The 20,403-nt window shown below is 34.5% G+C and overlaps 1 long non-coding RNA gene across 1 annotated transcript; it reads left to right on the top strand.

Annotated features, from left to right (window-relative positions):
• Positions 1-1,796: 1,796 nt before the first annotated feature.
• Positions 1,797-20,346, top strand: LOC128017138 (uncharacterized). Its single transcript, XR_008184374.1, has 3 exons — positions 1,797-3,157; positions 13,491-14,302; positions 19,086-20,346. It is a non-coding gene; the product is annotated as an uncharacterized LOC128017138 (long non-coding RNA).
• Positions 20,347-20,403: the final 57 nt, after the last annotated feature.

Raw genomic sequence — 20,403 nt, 5'->3', positions numbered from 1 at the left:
CCTATGAAAAATAAAAAAAATAAAAATAAACAAACAACAACACTGATTGATACAGAACTCAGAAATGTTATTGTGGATTTATGATAAACTCAGCCTGTAAATGAATTCATTCTCCTCCAAGAAGACACAAGTAGTTCACACCAAACTTTTTTAACATGAAGCCATATACTGAACATGTTAAATTGTGAATGGGTTTAGGATACCTTAAATGGTGTGGCCATAGAGATTTATTAAAGTAACATAAAAAAATACCATAGTTATTTTACTATATCTTTAAAATTTTTAATTCCAACTCTTCATAATTTTTTATATACCTAGAAGTCATCATTTGAAGGAAGCACAGTAAGTTTCATAACTTTATCATTTTCAAGAGCCAGCATAAAATTAAAACTATCATTACATATAAATCAAGCTTGCAATTCTTAGTACCAATAATGGCCACCAGATGGAGCTATAGGATCACGTTTAAATAATTATTGTAGAAACAAGTATGATTTAAATCATTTATAGAAATCTTTCAAAGAAAAATAATATGAATTTTATGTATTTTACTGATAAAATGACCCTCACTTTATTAGAATAACAAGCTGAAGTATTGTGAACTGTATTTTAAGAATAATTCTTTATAGGCTTTATGGACAGATAAGTTTTGAGTGACTCTTGAAGGATCAGCACCACATCCTCTTTTACCACTGTTTAAAGATTGTATCTTACAATACAGGTGCGGATTAATTTTGAATGGCTTGAATGGTTTTGTCGTGGTGATTTTTTGAAATAACAGTAAAAAAGTAACCAGTAAATGTCTTTTATTTTTTTAAGTGCAGCTTCTAAACACTTCAAAAAAATGTACACATAGAAGACAAGTCATTCTGAGGAAATATGCATAGTTTCATGACTATACAACACTATATGGATGATAGAAAATTAAAAAACTATCATACATCTGATGTCACTCTGTCCCTCTGTCACTGTGGGTAATGTGTGTGTGTGTGTGTTTGTGTGTGTGTGTGTGTGTGTGTGTATGTGTGTACTTGTTTTTCTATTCTGGTGGGGACTTAAACCTGAATACACACAGACTCATGGGGACTCGTGTCACGGTGGGGACCTAAATTGAGGTCCCCACGGGTAAACAAGCTAATAAATTACACAGAATGAAGTTTCTTGAAAATCTAAAAATGCAGAAAGTTTCCTGTGAGGGTTAGGTTTAGGTGTAGGGTTGGTGAAGGGCGATAGAAAATACGGTCTGTACAGTATAAAAACCATTACACCTATGGAGAGTCCCCACAAGGATAGCTGACCAGACATGTGTGTGTGTGTGTGTGTGTGTGTTAAGTGAATTAGGTGTGAAACTATCAGGGAGCATTTAGTCTCCAGTGCCAACATTTTACAGAACTGCCACTTTCCTGGAGTCTCAGAATTACAATGTGTCAGGTTCTGAGAAATCAAAGATTCCAAAAAAATGATTTAATTAGAATACCATGAAGTATTGTGAAATACTATATATTAAGACTTTATATATAGGCTTTATGAACAGATTAGAGTGACTCGTGAAGGACCAGCACCACCTCCTCTTGTCCGATGGTTTGAGGAATATATCTTCCAGAATCCGGGATTAAGATTTAGGAGCTCATTTTTATTCCACCTCCTTTCCTGAAAGTCTGTCTTGCAGAATTGACTAAAAATTAATCTTCACATTAATTCCTTATTATTTTGCAATTATTTTTGTCAGTTCTTCTTAACCTGTTTTTTTTCTTCTTCTTTTCTGACCTCATGACCCAGTCAGCATTTTCGTACAATGGTCAAGTCTTAACTTATCCATTTCTGTATTGCATTTGTGTTTGATATTTCTCATGGGTATTTCATAATTTTCGACTTTGAGTTAAAACAGTTTGAGTTAAAACTCTTTTTTAGCGCATTTCATCTGTAAAAGAAAACATGCCTAATAATTCTGCACATGAATATAAGGAGTTTTTCTCTTCCAGCTTTCCTGGACTATTGTATAGCACTTATAAATGATTAAATAAAAAATAATGGTAGTTATTAAGATTGATATGGTTTGGAATTGGTAAAATGTGCTTGGAAAAAAATCACAATAAAACAATGTTTTAATGTTTAAGTTTGGAATATTAACTGACATAAATTAATGCTATATAAATATTGTTCATGTTAACATAATGTTTATAAATAAAATCTTATTGTAAAGTGTTACTAAATATATATATATGTTTGGGGAATATATATGTATATTGTATATTGTATTATTGAATGTGATTTTAAAGTCTAGATGATTCGGATTAACCCTTTAACCGCCATATTCTTTAAAACCTCACTGCCAGAGGGATATTGTGAATGCATGTGCCCGCTGGACACAGTTTACCTGATGCCACCGGGGTGGTGATGGCATTGGTGGCTTGAGCCCGCCATCGCTGCTTGCAGCTATATTTATTATTATTTAGGGCTCAAGCCTGGAGGGCGAGAGCCCTATTGTTTTCCTTAGGATTATTTTTTATTATTATTATTATTTTTTTCCAACGTTACGGGGGCTTTTGGGGTCCTTAACATGCTCGAAAACTCTTGAAAATTGGCACACACCTTGGAACCTGCGGCCATTAGGGCTGGGCAGAGACAGATATACGGGCGTGGCACAGGGGCTCTACAGCGCCCCCTGGAATACTGAGGGCCATATATCATACATACTTGCACGTAGACACACGAAACTCGGTACACATGTAGATCTCATCAAACCAAACAACTTTCGTACTGCATGTCATAGGCTCCGCCCAACAGGAAGTTGGTTATTTAGGGTTTAGTATTCATATTTTTCGTCAAAGTTGTGGGGGCTTTTGGGGTCCTTAACATACTCAAAAACTCTTGAAAATTTGCGCACACTTTGGAATCTGTGGCCTTTAGGAGCCTGCAGAGGCTGGGACCCGGGCGTGGCACAAGGGCTCTACGGCGCCCCCTGGATCACAGTCAGAAATGTTGATGTATAGCTCACACATACTCACACATATGCATATGAAACTCAGTACACATATAGATCTCATCGTGCCGAACAACTTTCGTATTGCATGTCATAGGCTCCGCCCAACAGGAAGTCAGCTATTTAGAGTTATGTAAAAAGCGCATGCTCTGGAATTTGAAATACTTGTCATAGGTTTTTTTGCAGATTGCCACCAAATTCGGTCAACATGATCTCAAGACATTGGGGATGAAAAATTGCCAGGGGATTTTTGATATCTCTAACGGTTTGCTCGTGGCGAGGTGTTGAAATTATGGCGAGAAATGAGAAACAGGAAGTGTCTAATACCATCCACATACATTTCCTGATTTTAATCAAACTTCATCAGATTATTCTTTGTATGATGTCGATCCCATATATGTGACTATTAGGAGTCAAAGTTATAGCGCCACCAACTGGCAGCAGGAAGTGTGTCATTTTCAAAATGCTTTGAATTCAGCATCTTATTATTACTCAATTTGCTTCAAACTTCATCAGAATAATGTTAAAACACAGCCTATATAAATCTGCTGGGGGGATATTGATATCTAAAAATATTGTTGCCGTGGCAACATGTTAAACTGGAATACTTCTCAGGTGATTTTGAGGCATATAACATGCTTAGAATTTCATCAAACTCAGAACACATATCAGCATTTATGATAACTAGACACTGGCAAAAGTTCATAAGAGGGCGTGGAAGAGGCACTCTATAGCGCCACCTTTTGTCAAAAGTGGGGGGGTTAGTTTTAGCTACAGACACCAAACTCGGTACAAAAATTGTTCTCATCAAGACGGACAACTTTCTAATTCACAGTCATCAGCTACGATCAACAGGAAGTCAGCTATTTTAATTTGAATGTGGATTTTTTTTTTACATTTAGCTGTGAATTAATGCATACTGCTCAGAGGAGAGTAACACTATACACACCAAATTTTGTCTACATGATGCCAAAACATTTTAAACAACTTAAATTGCCAATAGATTTTGGATAGCTTGAACGGTTTTGTCTCTGTGATTTTTTTTAAATAACATTAAAAATGGAATTATTAATTTTCCTGCATTTTTTAATTCCAAACACTTCAAAACCTTTTTTCATACAGACAAAAAGTCATTCTGAGTAAATATGGATAGTTTCACGACTTTACAACACTGTATGGGTAACAGAAAATTAAAAAAACTGTCAGACATCTCATCTCACTTCTGTCCCTCTGTTTGAGTGTATGTGCTTAGTCTTCCATTGTCTGAGAGAAATTGCGCCCCTACAGGTGCAATTACCGGAGTTTTAGTTTCTCTTTTAAATCGGTTAAAATACAAATAAATACTTAGATTTAATTCACACTGACAAGCTAAACCAACATATATGATTATTACCGGGTCAGGGCTCATTAATAATTGATGTGTGGTCAGTGATACGTGAGAAACAGGAGAGATTAATCACCGCTCTGAGCAGGAGCGTGTGGAATGACGAGCTCAGAAAAAACGAGTTTATTCCTGTTTCATAGCTATTAAGAATAAAGTATTGCAGCGATATCACACAATTCACAAATTAGAACACACCAAGAGCTAAATTAAGATGTTTTTGAACTGTTTGTGTGAAAATTAAATATTTGTGGCTGCCTATCTGAAATCACCGCTCCGATCAGCGCGCACAGTCCCACAAGTTCAAAACTAACAAATTTATTCTTGTTTAAGAGCTTTTTAAAATAAAATATTGCCATAAATGCACACAATACACACATTATAACACAACAAGAGCTAAATACAGGTGTTTGTGACCCGTTTAAGTGTGCAAGACTATTTGAAAGCGCGACTGGCACAATAACATATATCTCTCGAGCTGCAGGATTCTGCCTTTCGTCGTACGAACGAACACATCACGGACAAGATTATTTCAAGATACATAATAGCTTGGCGAATATAAACGAAAACAGCCACGTGAACATAAACTGTTGAGAAATAAATCTGAAGTGGATCTACTGGATTTGAATATTAAGTGACCGCATATACCAGCTGCTTCTGTCTTCAATTTTAATCTATATATATAAAAAAGGAGACTCATTTGTCTTGGCTGCTTTTTTAATGTAGCGTATTTATTTATTTACTTTTTTATACATTTTGTATAATTTCATAGTTTATGTATTACGATTATAAAAACAAAAATAAATTTAGCCACTCACATAGAAATATCTTAGGCCTTATCCTTTTCTGACAGTTTTAGGGATTTTAAAAAATCCTAAAAAACCTTATGTGTGCTGCAAATAATAATTTCAAACTCATTTGATACTGACCTATGACATCCTCTGACATGCTATTTATTTGAATTTACATAATGTCATGGATGTAACAGTAAATCTGTTCAGCTCACAGATGAAGACTAAGCTGTAATGCAAGCAGAACACTTATAAATCATTTAAGGATTTGATAACACTGTAAAATAATGTCTTATTTGCTAACATTAGTAAATGCATTGGTAACACTTTATAATAACTGCACTCATTAGTAAATAGTCAGTTCGTGCTTTATAAAGTCTTGTCCCAACATTAATAGTCATTAGTAAGCAGCTTATAAATACAGCTATAAATAACTTTTTCTTGGTTTATAAGGACATATTTTAAAAAGGAGAGTAAAGGGTCAGTTATCTTCCTAAGAAAAATAAAAATAAACAAACACAACACAGATTGATACAGAAATATTTATTTCAATATGCAATAAAAGGAAACTGTACACTTGAATTATATATATATATATATATATATATATATATATATATATATATATGTGTGTGTGTGTTGGTATGTGGGAAGCACAGTTTTTGAGTGCACTGTAGACTTGCTCTCCAGGTGGATTCTGGTTGTATGCAGTCCATAAGGTATGGCTTTGTGTGTACATGTGAACAAGGAGAGGACACAAGACGTTTGAGATCATTTTTAATGGAGTTCAAGTAATAAAGAAAGACATTTGTTATGCATCTACATCCGTCTGCATGGACTCTGTACGTGTTTTAAACTTGCTAACCCCTATTATCAACGGCATTGGAAAGCCAATACACACACACAGACACATGTATATATATATATATACTTGATAAAAAAAAAAAAAAAAAAAAAAAAATATATATATATATATATATATATATATATATATATATATATATATATATATATATATATATATATATATATATATATATATATTTTTTTTTTTTTTTATCAAGTGTACAGCTGTACAGTTTCTTTTTATCCATCTTGAAAAAAAATATTTCTGTGTTCTGTATCCCTCTGTGTTGTGTTTGACTTTTTAGTTTGGTAGATGAATGTTCCTTTAAATCTCATTTGTGAATGATTTAAATGTATAAATAGTCTTTGCTTTAGATGAGCTCACAAAGGACTGTCACCATTAGGACTCCCTATGCATAGGGCCCGGGATCTTGTGCAGCGCCCCTGCTGACAACTAGAATAATGTTATAATACTTAAAGTATGAAAATACAATGATTGAACTTTATAGCTTAAGAACAAAACATTTATAGCTGTATTTATGAACTGTTTAATAATGCCTATTAAAGGAGTGCTATTATTATTTTTCAAATTTAGTTATACTGTAATGTTGTTGTTTCAGCATAAAAAAAAGTTCTGCAAAGTTACTAAGCTGAAAGTCCAATTCAAAAGGAGATATTTTATTTAACAAAAAACACTTTTTAAAAACTATAATGAACAAATTGTTTGGACTACAACAAATATTGTCCGGGATTTGTGATTTCACAAATATGGACGAATGGGATGAGAATTGGTTGAGCTGCACTATAGAAAGCAACGAGTGTGATACATATGTAGTTGACCATGAAGCCTGGAAGAGAAAAACAAAACTCCTTATATTCAGGTGTGAAGAATTATTAGGCATTTTTTCCTTTACTGATAAAATAAGCCCAAAAAAAAGGTTTAACTCAGATTGAAAAATGTGTTTCTAAAGTTATATATATTGTTCTGTGAATGTGATTTCAAAGTCTAGATGATTCGGATTAACCCTTTAACTGCCGTATCCCTTAAAAACTGACTGCCAGAGTGCTATTGTGAATGCATGTGCCCGCTTGGCACAGTTTACCTGATGCCACAGGGGTGGTGTTGCACTGATGGCTTGAGCCCGCCATCGCTGCTTGCAGCTATATTATTAGGGCTCAAGCCTGGAGGGCGAGAGCCCTATTGTTTTCCTTAGGATTATTTTTTATTATTATTATTATTATTATTATTATTATTATTTTTTTCTAACGTTACGGGGGCTTTTGGGGCCCTTAACATGCTTAAAAAGTCTTGAAAATTGGCACACACATTGGAACCTGCGGCCATTAGGGCCGGGCAGAGACTGATACACGGGCGTGGCACAGGGGCTCTACAGCGCCCCCTGGAATATGGAGGGCCATATATCATACATACTTGTACGTAGACGTACGAAACTCGGTACACATATAGAACTCATTAATACAAACAACTTTCGTATTGCATATCATAGGCTCCGCCCAACAGGAAGTTGGCTATTTAGGGTTTATTATTCATATTTGTCGTCAAAGTTGTGGGGGCTTTTGGAGTCCTTAACATACTCAAAAACTCTTGAAAATTTGCACACACCTTTGGATCTGTGGCCTTTAGGAGCCTGCAGAGGTTGGGACCCGGGCGTGGCACAGGGGCTCTACGGCGCCCCCTGGAACACAGTCATAAATGTTGATGTATAGCTCACACATACTTGCACGTATTAATATGAAACTCAGTACACATATAGATCTCATCGTGCCGAACAACTTGCGTATTGCATGTCATAGGCTCCGCCCAACAGGAAGTCAGCTATTTAGAGTTATGTAAAAAGCGCATGCTCTGGAATTTGATATACTTGTCATAGGTTTTTTACTCGATTGCCACCAAACTCGGTCAACATGATCTCAAGACATTGGGGATGAAAAATTGCCAGGGGATTTTTGATATCTCGAACGGTTTGCTCGTAGCGAGGCGTTGAATTTATGGCGAGAATTGAGAAACAGGAAGTGTCTAATACTATCCACATACATTTCCTAATTTTAATCAAACTTCATCAGATTATTCATTGTATGATGTCGATCGCATAAATGTGACTATTAGGAGTCAAAGTTATAGCGCCACCAACTGGCAGCAGGAAGTGTGTCATTTTCAAAATGCTTTGAATTCAGCATCTTATTTTTACTCGATTTGCTTCAAACTTCATCAGAATAATGTTAAAACACAGCCGATATAAATCTGCTGGGGGGATATTGATATCTAAAAATATTGTTGCCGTGGCAACATGTCAAACTGGAATACTTCTCAGGTGATTTTGAGGCATATAACATGCTTAGAATTTCATCAAACTCAGAACACATATCAGTATTAGTGACAGCTAGACACTGGCAAAAGTTCATACGAGGGCGTGGAAGAGGCACTCTATAGCGCCACCTTTTGTCAAAAGTGAGGGGGTTAGTTTTAGCTACAGACACCAAACTCAGTACAAAAATTGTTCTTATCAAGACGGACAACTTTCTAATTCACAGTCATCAGCTACAACCAACAGGAAGTCGGCTATTTTGATTTGAATGTGGATTGTTTTTTACATTTAGCTGTGAATTAATGCATACTGCTCAGAGGAGAGTAACACTATACACACCAAACTTGGTCTACATGTTGAAAAAACATTGAGGAACTTAAATTGTGAATGGGTTTTGGATAGCTTGGATGGTTTTGTCGTGGTGATTTTTTAAAATGACAATAAAGATGGAATTATTAATTTTCCTGCATTTTTAAATTCCAAACACTTCAAAACCTTTTTTCATACAGAAAAAAAGTTATTCTGAGTAAATATGCATAGTTTCATGACTTTACAACACTGTATGGATAACAGAAAATTAAAAAACTGTCAGACATCTCATATCACTCTGTCCATCTGTTTGAGTGTGTGTGCTTAGACTTCCATTGTCTGAGAGAAATAGCGCCCCTACAGGTGCAGTTACCGGACTAAAAAAGGGAGGAGACTGTCTTTTGGTTTCGATTTTAAATCGGTTAAAATACAAATAAATACTTGGATTTAATTCACACTGACAAGCTAAACCAACATATATGATTATTATCAGGTCAGGGCTCATTAATAATGGATGTGTGGTCAGTGATACGTGAGAAACACGAGAGATGAATCATCGCTCTGAGCAGGAGCGTGTGGAATGATGAGCTCAGAAAAAACGAGTTTATTTTTGTTTTATAGCTATTAAAAATAAAGTATTGCAGCGATATCACACAATTCACCAATTAGAGCACACCAAGAGCTAAATTAAGATGTTTTTGAACTGTTTGTGTGAAAATGAAATATTTGCGGCTGCCTATCTGAAATCACTGCCTCCGATCAGCGCGCACAGTGTCACAAGTTCAAAACTAACGAATTTATTCTTGTTTAAGAGCTTTTTAAAATAAATTATTGCCATAAATGCACACAATACATCCATTATAACACAACACGAGCTAAATGCAGGTGTTTGTGACCCGTTTAAGTGTGCAAGACTATTTGAAAGCGGGACTGGCAGAATAACATATATCTCTCGAGCTGCAGGATTCTGCCTTTCGTCGTAAGAACGAACACATCACGGACAAAATTATTTCAAAATACATAATAGCTTGGCTAATATAAACGAAAACAGCCACGTGAACATAAACTGTTGAGAATTAAATCTGAAGTGGATCTACTGGATTTTAATATTAAGTGACCGCATATACCAGCTGCTTCTGTCTTCAATTTTAATCTATATAAAAAAATAAACTCATTCATCTTGGCTGCTTTTTTAATGTGTGTACGTATTTATTTATTATTTTGCTCTAACAAGACTTAATCTATATTTAATTAAATCAATTACATTTTATTTTACATTTGATTTGTCCATTTCTGCATCTAAACGCCTAAAAACCTAAAACATGCTCTATTGTACTATTGTTAGCAATTTCTTTATCGTCCAAGTTATCTGGTGTACACGCTTTTATTTTCATAATAAACTCGTTTGTTAGATTATACACAGTTATAGTGGTCTATAATAAATATTGACAGGTTTTATTCAAAATGTTTAGAATGATCGCCGTAGGCTAATTTTTTTAATTTAAATAAATAAAAAACATTGGAAAAGAATAACTTGTACTTTTTTATACATTTTGTATAGTTTCATAGTTTATGCATTATAGTTATAAAAACAAACAAATTTAGCCACTCACATAGAAATCTTAGGCCTTATCCTTTTCTGACAGTTTTAGGGATTTTTAAAAATCCTAAAAAACCTTATTTGTGCTGCAAATAATAATTTCAAACTAATTTGATACTGACCTCTGACATCCTGTGACATGATATTTATTTGAATTTACATAATCTCATGGATGTAACAGTAAATCTGTTCAGCTCACAGATCAAGACTAAGCTCTAATGCAAGCAGAACTTTCACAAATGCTTTTAGGTCAATAAAATCATTACAAAACACTTACAAATCATTTAAGGGATTTGATAACACTGTAAAATAATGTCTAATTTGTTAACATTAGCAAATGCATTGATAACACTTTATAATAACTGCACTCATTAGTAAATAGTCAGTTCATGCTTCATAAAGCCTTGTCCCAATATTAATAGTCAGTAGTAAGCAGTTTATAAATACAGCTATAAATAGGTCATTTATTAAAAAGGAGAGTAAAGGGTCAGTTATCTTCCTATGAAAAATAAAAAAAATAAAAATAAACAAACAACAACACAGATTGATACAGAACTCAGAAATGTTATTGTGGATTTATGATAAAATCAGCCTGTAAATGAATTCATACTCCTCCTCATACTACTCCATACTCCTTTTTCAACATGATGCCAATATACTGAGATGTTAAATTGCGAATGGGTTTAGGATACCTTAAATGGTGTGGCCATAGAGATTTATTAAAGTAACATAAAAAAAATACAATAGTTATTTTACTATATCTTTAAAAATTTTAATTCCAACTCTTCATAATTTTTTTATATACGTAGAAGTCATCATTTGAAGGAAGCACAGTAAGTTTCATAGCTTTATCATTTTCAAGAGCCAGCATAAAATTAAAACTATCATAACATATAAATCAAGCTTGCAATTCTTAGTACCAATAATGGCCACCAGATGGAGATATAGGATTACTTTTAAATAATTATTGTAGAAACAAGTATGATTTAAATCATTTATAGAAATCTTTCAAAGAAAAATAATATGAATTTCATGTATTTTACTGATAAAATGACCCTCACTTTATTAGAATAACAAGCTGAAGTATTGTGAACTGTATATTAAGAATAATTCTTTATAGGCTTTATGGACAGATACGTTTTGAGTGACTCTTGAAGGATCAGCCCCACATCCTCTTTTACCACTGTTTAAAGAATGTATCTTACAGTACAGGTGCGGATGAATTTTGAATGGCTTGAATGGTTTTGTCGTGGTGATTTTTTGAAATAACAGTAAAAAAGTAACCAGTAAATGTCTTTTATTTTTTTAAGTGCAGCTTCTAAACACTTCAAAAAAATGTACACATAGAAGACAAGTCATTCTGAGGAAATATGCATAGTTTCATGACTATACAACACTATATGGATGATAGAAAATTAAAAAACTATCATACATCTGATGTCACTCTGTCCCTCTGTCACTGTGGGTAATGTGTGTGTGTGTGTGTGTGTATGTGTGTGTGTGTGTGTGTGTGTTAAGTGAATTAGGTGTGAAACTATCAGGGAGCATTTAGTCTCCAGTGCCAACATTTTACAGAACTGCCACTTTCCTGGAGTCTCAGAATTACAATGTGTCAGGTTCTGAGAGATCTAAGATTCCAAAAAAATGATTTAATTAGAATACCATGAAGTATTGTGAAATACTATATATTAAGACTTTATATATAGGCTTTATGAACAGATTAGAGTGACTCGTGAAGGACCAGCACCACCTACTCTTGTCCGATGGTTTGAGGAATATATCTTCCAGAATCCGGGATTAAGATTTAGGAGCTCTTTTTTATTCCACCTCCTTTCCTGAAAGTCTGTCTTGCAGAATTGACTAAAAATTTATCTTCACATTAATTCCTAATTATTTTGCAATTCTTTTTGTCAGTTCTTCTTGACCTGTTTTTTTCTTCTTCTTCTTTTCTGACCTCATGACCCAGTCAGCATTTTTGTACAATGGTCAAGTCTTAACTTATCCATTTCTGTATTGCATTTGTGTTTGGTATTTCTCATGGGTATTTCATAATTTTCGACTTTGAGTTAAAACAGTTTGAGTTAAAACTCTTTTTTAGCGCATTTCATCTGTAAAAGAAAACATGCCTAATAATTCTGCACATGAATATAAGGAGTTTTTCTCTTCCAGCTTTCCTGGACTATTGTATAGCACTCATAAATGATTAAATAAAAAATAATGGTAGTTATTAAGATTGATATGGTTTGGAATTGGTAAAATGTGCTTGGGAAAAAATCACAATAAAACAATGTTTTAATGTTTAAGTTTGGAATATTAACTAACATGAATGAATGCTATATAAATATTGTTCATGTTAACATAATGTTTATAAATGAAATCTTATTGTAAAGTGTTACTATATATATATATATATATTGTTCTGTGAATGCGATTTTAAAGTCTAGATGATTCGGATTAACCCTTTAACCGCCATTTCCTTTAAAACCTCACTGCCAGAGGGATATTGTGAATGCATGTGCCCGCTGGGCACAGTTTACCTGATGCCACCGGGGTGGCGATGGCATTGGTGGCTTGAGCCCGCCATCGCTGCTTGCAGCTATATTTATTATTATTATTATTTTTTTCCAACGTCTCGGGGGCTTTTGGGGCCCTTAACGTGCTTAAAAAGTCTTGAAAATTGGCACACAGATTGGAACCTGCGGCCATTAGGGCCGGGCAGAGACTGATACACGGGCGTGGCACAGGGGCTCTACAGCGCCCCCTGGAATATGGAGGGCCATATATCATACATTCTTGCTCGTAGACGTATGAAACTCGGTACACATATAAATCTCATCAATCCAAACAACTTTTGTATTGCATATCATAGGCTCCGCCCAACAGGAAGTTGGCTATTTAGGGTTTAGTATTCAAATTTTTCGTCAAAGTTGTGGGGGCTTTGGGGGTCCTTAACATACTCAAAAACTCTTGAAAATTTGCGCACACTTTGGAATCTGTGGCCTTTAGGAGCCTGCAGAGGCTGGGACCCGGGCGTGGCACAGGGGCTCTACGGCGCCCCCTGGAACACAGTCAGAAATGTTGATGTATAGCTCACACATACTTGCACATATTCATATGAAACTCAGTACACATATAGATCTCATCGTGCCGAACAACTTTCGTATTGCATGTCATAGGCTCCACCCAACAGGAAGTCAGCTATTTAGAGTTATGTAAAAAGCGCATGCTCTGGAATTTGAAATACTTGTCATAGGTTTTTTTCTCGATTGCCGCCAAACTCGGTCAACATGATCTCAAGACACTGGGGATGAAAAATTGCCAGGGGATTTTTGATATCTCGAACGGTTTGCTCGTGGCGAGGCGTTGAAATTATGGCGAGAAATGAGAAACAGGAAGTGTCTAATACCGTCCACATACATTTCCTGATTTTAATCAAACTTCATCAGATTATTCGTTGTATGATGTCGATCGCATATATGTGACCATTAGGAGTCAAAGTTATAGCGCCACCAACTGGCAGAAGGAAGTGTGTCATTTTCAAAATGATTTGAATTCAGCATCTTATTATTACTCGATTTGCTTCAAACTTCATCATAATAATGTTAAAACACAGCCGATATAAATCTGCAAGGGGGATATTGATATCTAAAAAATTGTTGGCGTGGCAACATGTCAAACTGGAATACTTCTCAGGTGATTTTGAGGCAAATAACATACTTAGAATTTCACAAAACTCTGAACACACATCAGTATTTCTGATAGGAACTTAAATTGTGAATGGATTTTGGATAGCTTGAATGGTTTTGCCGTGGTGATTTTTTTAAATGACCTTACAAAGGGAATCATTATTGTATTTTTAAATTGCAGCTTCCAAACACGTCAAAGAATTTTTTCATACAGATGAAAAAGTCATTCTGAGGAAATATGCATAGTTTAACGACTTTACAACACTGTATGGATAACAGAAAATTAAAAAACTGTCAGACATCTCATCTCACTCTGTCCCTCTGTTTTAGTATATGTGCTTCAGACTTCCATTGTCTGAGAGAAATTGCGCCCCTACAGGTTCAATTCCCGAACTTTTACTTTCACTTTTAAATCGGTTAAAAATACAAATAAATACTTAGATTTAATTCACACTGACAAGCTAAACCAACATATCTGATAATTACCGGTTCAGGGCTCATGGATAAATTATTTCTGGCCAGAGATATGTGAGAAATAGGAGAGATTAATCACAGCTGTGATCACGAGCGTCTGGAGTAAAGAGCTCAGAGAAAACGAATTTATTCCTGTTTTAAAGCTTTTAAAAATAAATTATTACAGCGATATCACACAATCAACCAATTAGAACACACCAAGAGCTAAATTAAGATGTTTTTGAACTGTTTGTGTGAAAATGAAATATTTGTGGCTGCCTATCTGAAATCACCGCCTCCGATCAGCGCGTACAGTGTCCAGCTCAAAACAAACGAATTTATTCTTGTTTAAGAGCTTTTTTAAATAAAATATTACCACAAATGCACACAATAAACCCATTGTAACACTACAAGAGCTAAATGCAGGTGTTTGTGACCTGTTTAAGTGTGCAAGACTATTTGAAAGCGCGACTGGCAGAATAACATGTATCTCTGGAGCTGCAGGATTCTGCCTTTCGTCGTACGAACGAACACATCACGGACAAGATTATTTCAAAATACATAATAGCTTGGCGAATATAAACGAAAACAGCCACGTGAACATAAACTGGATCTACTGGATTTGAATATTAAAGTGACCACATTTACCACTTGTTTCTGTCTTCAATTTTAATCTATATAAAAAAGGAAACTCATTCGACTTGGCTGCTTTTTTAATGTGTGCGTATTTATTTATTTATCTTTTTATACATTTTGTATAATTTCATAGTTTGTGTATTACAATTATAAAAACAAAAATAAAATTAGCCACTCACATAGAAATAGCTTAGGCCTTAACCTTTTTCTGACAGTTTTAGGGATTTTTAAAAATCCTAAAAAAAACTTATTTGTGCTGCAAATAATAATTTCAAACTCATTTGATACTGACCTATGACATCCTGTGACATTATATTTATTTTAATTTACATAATCTCATGGATGTAACAGTAAATCTGTTCAGCTCACAGATCAATACTAAGCTGTAATGCAAGCAGAACTTTCACAAATGCTTATGAGTCATTTAAGGATTTGATAACACTGTAAAATAATGTCTAATTTGTTAACATTAGCAAATGCATTGATAACACTTTATAATAACTGCACTCATTAGTAAATAGTCAGTTCATGCTTTATAAAGCCTTGTCCCAATATTAATAGTCAGGAGTAAGCAGTTCATAAATACAGCTATAAATAGCTTGTCCTTGGTTTATAAGCACATTTATTAAAAAGGAGAGTAAAGGGTCAGTTATCTTCCTATGAAAAATAAAAGATAAAAATAAACAAACAACAACACAGATTGATACAGAACTCAGAAATTTTATTGTGGATTTATGATAAAATCAGCCTGTAAATGAATTCATACTCCTCCTCATACTACTCCATACTCCTTTTTCAACATGATGCCAATATACTGAGATGTTAAATTGTGAATGGGTTTAGGATAGCTTAAATGGTGTTGCCATAGAGATTTATTAAAGTAACATAAAAAATACAATAATTATTTTACTATATCCTTAAAATTTTTCATTCTAACACTTCATAATTTTTTATATAAGTAGAAGTCCTCATTTGAAGGAACCACAGTAAGTTTCAAAGCTTTATCATTTTCAAGAGCCAGCATAAAATTAAAACTATCATAACTTATAAATCAAGCTTGCAATTCTTAGTACCAATAATGGCCACCAGAGGGAGCTATAGGATTACTTTTAAATAATTATTGTAGAAACGAGTATGATTTAAATCATTTATAGAAATCTTTCAAAGAAAAATAATATGTATTTTATGTATTTTACTGATAAAATGACCCTCCCTTAATTAGAATAACAAGCTGAAGTATTGTGAACTGTATATTAAGAATAATTCTTTATAGGCTTTATGGACAGATACGTTTTGAGTGACTCTTGAAGGTTCAGCACCACATCCTCTTTTACCACTGTTTAAAGAATTAATCTTACAGAACAGGTGTGAATGAATTTTGGATAGCTTGAATGGTTTTGTCATGGTGATTTTTTGAAATAATAGTAAAAAAGGAACCAGTAAATGTCTTTTACTTTTTTAAAGTGCAGCTTCTAAACACTTAAAAAAAAATGTACACATAGAAGACAAGTCATTCTGAGGCATATTTCCTCAGAATGACTGGTCTCATGACAATAGTTTCATGACTATACAACACTATATGGATGATAGAAAATTAAAAAACTATCATACATCTGATGTCACTCAGTCCCACTGTCACTGTGGGTAATGTGTGTGTTTGTGTGTGTGTTAAGTGAATTAGGTGTGAAACTATCAGGGAGCATTTAGTCTCCAGCGCCAACATTTTACAGAACTGCCACTTTCCTGGAGTCTCCAGAATTACTCGGTGTCAGGCTCTGAGAGACTTAAGATTCCAAAAAATGATTTAATTAGAATACCATGAAGTATTGTGAAATACTATATATTAAGGCTTTATATATAGGCTTAATAAACAGATTAGAGTGACTCGTGAAGGACCAGCACCACCTCCTCTTGTTCGATGGTTTGAGGAATATATCTTCCAGAATCCAGGATTAAAATTTAGGAGCTCATTTTTATTCCACCTTCTTTCCTGAAAAGTCTGTCTTGCAGAATTGACTAAAAATTAATCTTCACATTAATTCCTAATTATTTTGCAATTCTTTTTGTCAGTTCTTCTTGACCTGTTTTTCTCTTCCAGCTTTCCTGGACTATTGTATAGCACTCATAAATGATTAAATAAAAAATAATGGTAGTTATTAAGATTGATATGGTTTGGAATTGGTAAAATGTGCTTGGAAAAAAATCACAATAAAACAATGTTTTAATGTTTAAGTTTGGAATATTAACTGACATGAATGAATGCTATATAAATATTGTTCATGTTAACATAATGTTTATAAATGGAATCTTATTGTAAAGTGTTACTAAAGTTATATATATATATATATATATATTGTTCTGTGAATGTGATTTTAAAGTCTAGATGATTCGGATTAACCCTTTAACTGCCATATCCTTTAAAACCTCACTGCCAGAGGGATATTGTGAATGCATTTGCCCGCTGGGCACAGTTTACCTGATGCCACCGGGGTGGCGATGGCATTGGTGGCTTGAGCCCGCCATCGCTGCTTGCAGCTATATTTAGGGCTCAAGCCCAAAGGGCGAGAGGCCTATTGTTTTCCTTAGGATTATTTTTTATTATTATTATTATTATTATTATTATTATTTTTTTCCAACGTCTCGGGGGCTTTTGGGGCCCTTAACGTGCTTAAAAAGTCTTGAAAATTGGCACACAGATTGGAACCTGCGGCCATTAGGGCCGGGCAGAGACTGATACACGGGCGTGGCACAGGGGCTCTACAGCGCCCCCTGGAATATGGAGGGCCATATATCATACATTCTTGCTCGTAGACGAATGAAACTCGGTACACATATAAATCTCATCAATCCAAACAACTTTTGTATTGCATATCATAGGCTCCGCCCAACAGGAAGTTGGCTATTTAGGGTTTAGTATTCAAATTTTTCGTCAAAGTTGTGGGGGCTTTTGGGGTCCTTAACATACTCAAAAACTCTTGAAAATTTGCGCACACTTTGGAATCTGTGGCCTTTAGGAGCCTGCAGAGGCTGGGACCCGGGCGTGGCACAGGGGCTCTACGGCGCCCCCTGGAACACAGTCAGAAATGTTGATGTATAGCTCACACATACTTGCACATATTCATATGAAACTCAGTACACATATAGATCTCATCGTGCCGAACAACTTTCGTATTGCATATCATAGGCTCCACCCAACAGGAAGTCAGCTATTTAGAGTTATGTAAAAAGCGCATGCTCTGGAATTTGAAATACTTGTCATAGGTTTTTTTCTCGATTGCCGCCAAACTTGGTCAACATGATCTCAAGACACTGGGGATGAAAAATTGCCAGGGGATTTTTGATATCTCGAACGGTTTGCTCGTGGCGAGGCGTTGAAATTATGGCGAGAAATGAGAAACAGGAAGTGTCTAATACCGTCCACATACATTTCCTGATTTTAATCAAACTTCATCAGATTATTCGTTGTATGATGTCGATCGCATATATGTGACTATTAGGAGTCAAAGTTATAGCGCCACCAACTGGCAGAAGGAAGTGTGTCATTTTCAAAATGATTTGAATTCAGCATCTTATTATTACTCGATTTGCTTCAAACTTCATCAGAATAATGTTAAAACACAGCCGATATAAATCTGCAAGGGGGATATTGATATCTAAAAAATTGTTGGCGTGGCAACATGTCAAACTGGAATACTTCTCAGGTGATTTTGAGGCAAATAACATACTTAGAATTTCACAAAACTCTGAACACACATCAGTATTTCTGATAGGAACTTAAATTGTGAATGGATTTTGGATAGCTTGAATGGTTTTGCCGTGGTGATTTTTTTAAATGACCTTACAAAGGGAATCATTATTGTATTTTTAAATTGCAGCTTCCAAACACGTCAAAGAATTTTTTCATACAGATGAAAAAGTCATTCTGAGGAAATATGCATAGTTTAACGACTTTACAACACTGTATGGATAACAGAAAATTAAAAAACTGTCAGACATCTCATCTCACTCTGTCCCTCTGTTTGAGTATATGTGCTTCAGACTTCCATTGTCTGAGAGAAATAGCGCCCCTACAGGTTCAATTCCCGGACTTTTACTTTCACTTTTAAATCGGTTAAAAATACAAACAAATACTTAGATTTAATTCACACTGACAAGCTAAACCAACATATCTGATTATTACCGGTTCAGGGCTCATGGATAAATTATTTCTGGCCAGAGATACGTGAGAAATAGGAGAGATGAATCACCGCTGTGACCACGAGCGTCTGGAGTAAAGAGCTCAGAAAAAACGAATTTATTCCTGTTTTAAAGCTTTTAAAAATAAATTATTACAGCGATATCACACAATCAACCAATTAGAACACACCAAGAGCTAAATTCAGATGTTTTTGAACTGTTTGTGTGAAAATGAAATATTTGTGGCTGCCTATCTGAAATCACGCCTCCGATCAGCGCGTACAGTGTCGAGCTCAAAACAAACGAATTTATTCTTGTTTAAGAGCTTTTTTAAATAAAATATTACCACAAATGCACACAATAAACCCATTGTAACACTACAAGAGCTAAATGCAGGTGTTTGTGACCTGTTTAAGTGCGCAAGACTATTTGAAAGCGCGACTGGCAGAATAACATATCTCTCGAGCTGCAGGATTCTGTCTTTCGTCGTACGAACGAACACATCACGGACAAGATTATTTCAAAATACATAATAGCTTGGCGAATATAAACGAAAACAGCCACGTGAACATAAACTGGATCTACTGGATTTGAATATTAAAGTGACCACATTTACCACTTGCTTCTGTCTTCAATTTTAATCTATATAAAAAAGGAAACTCATTCGACTTGGCTGCTTTTTTAATGTGTGCGTATTTATTTATTTACCTTTTTATACATTTTGTATAATTTCATAGTTTGTGTATTACAATTATGAAAACAAAAATAAATTTAGCCACTCACATAGAAATAGCTTAGGCCTTAACCTTTTTCTGTCAGTTTTAGGGATTTTTAAAAATCCTAAAAAAAACTTATTTGTGCTGCAAATAATAATTTCAAACTCATTTGATACTGACCTATGACATCCTGTGACATTATATTTATTTGAATTTACATAATCTCATAGATGTAACAGTAAATCTGTTCAGCTCACAGATCAATACTAAGCTGTAATGCAAGCAGAACTTTCACAAATGCTTATGAGTCATTTAAGGATTTGATAACACTGTAAAATAATGTCTAATTTGTTAACATTAGCAAATTCATTGATAACACTTTATAATAACTGCACTCATTAGTAAATAGTCAGTTCATGCTTTATAAAGCCTTGTCCCAATATTAATAGTCAGTAGTAAGCAGTTTATAAATACAGCTATAAATAGCTTGTCCTTGGTT

This window comes from Carassius gibelio, chromosome A1, assembly GCF_023724105.1.
Source record: "Carassius gibelio isolate Cgi1373 ecotype wild population from Czech Republic chromosome A1, carGib1.2-hapl.c, whole genome shotgun sequence".
NCBI lineage: Eukaryota > Metazoa > Chordata > Actinopteri > Cypriniformes > Cyprinidae > Carassius > Carassius gibelio.
The sequence above is the reverse complement of the archived record's forward strand: the minus strand, read 5'-3'. Positions and strand labels throughout refer to the sequence as shown.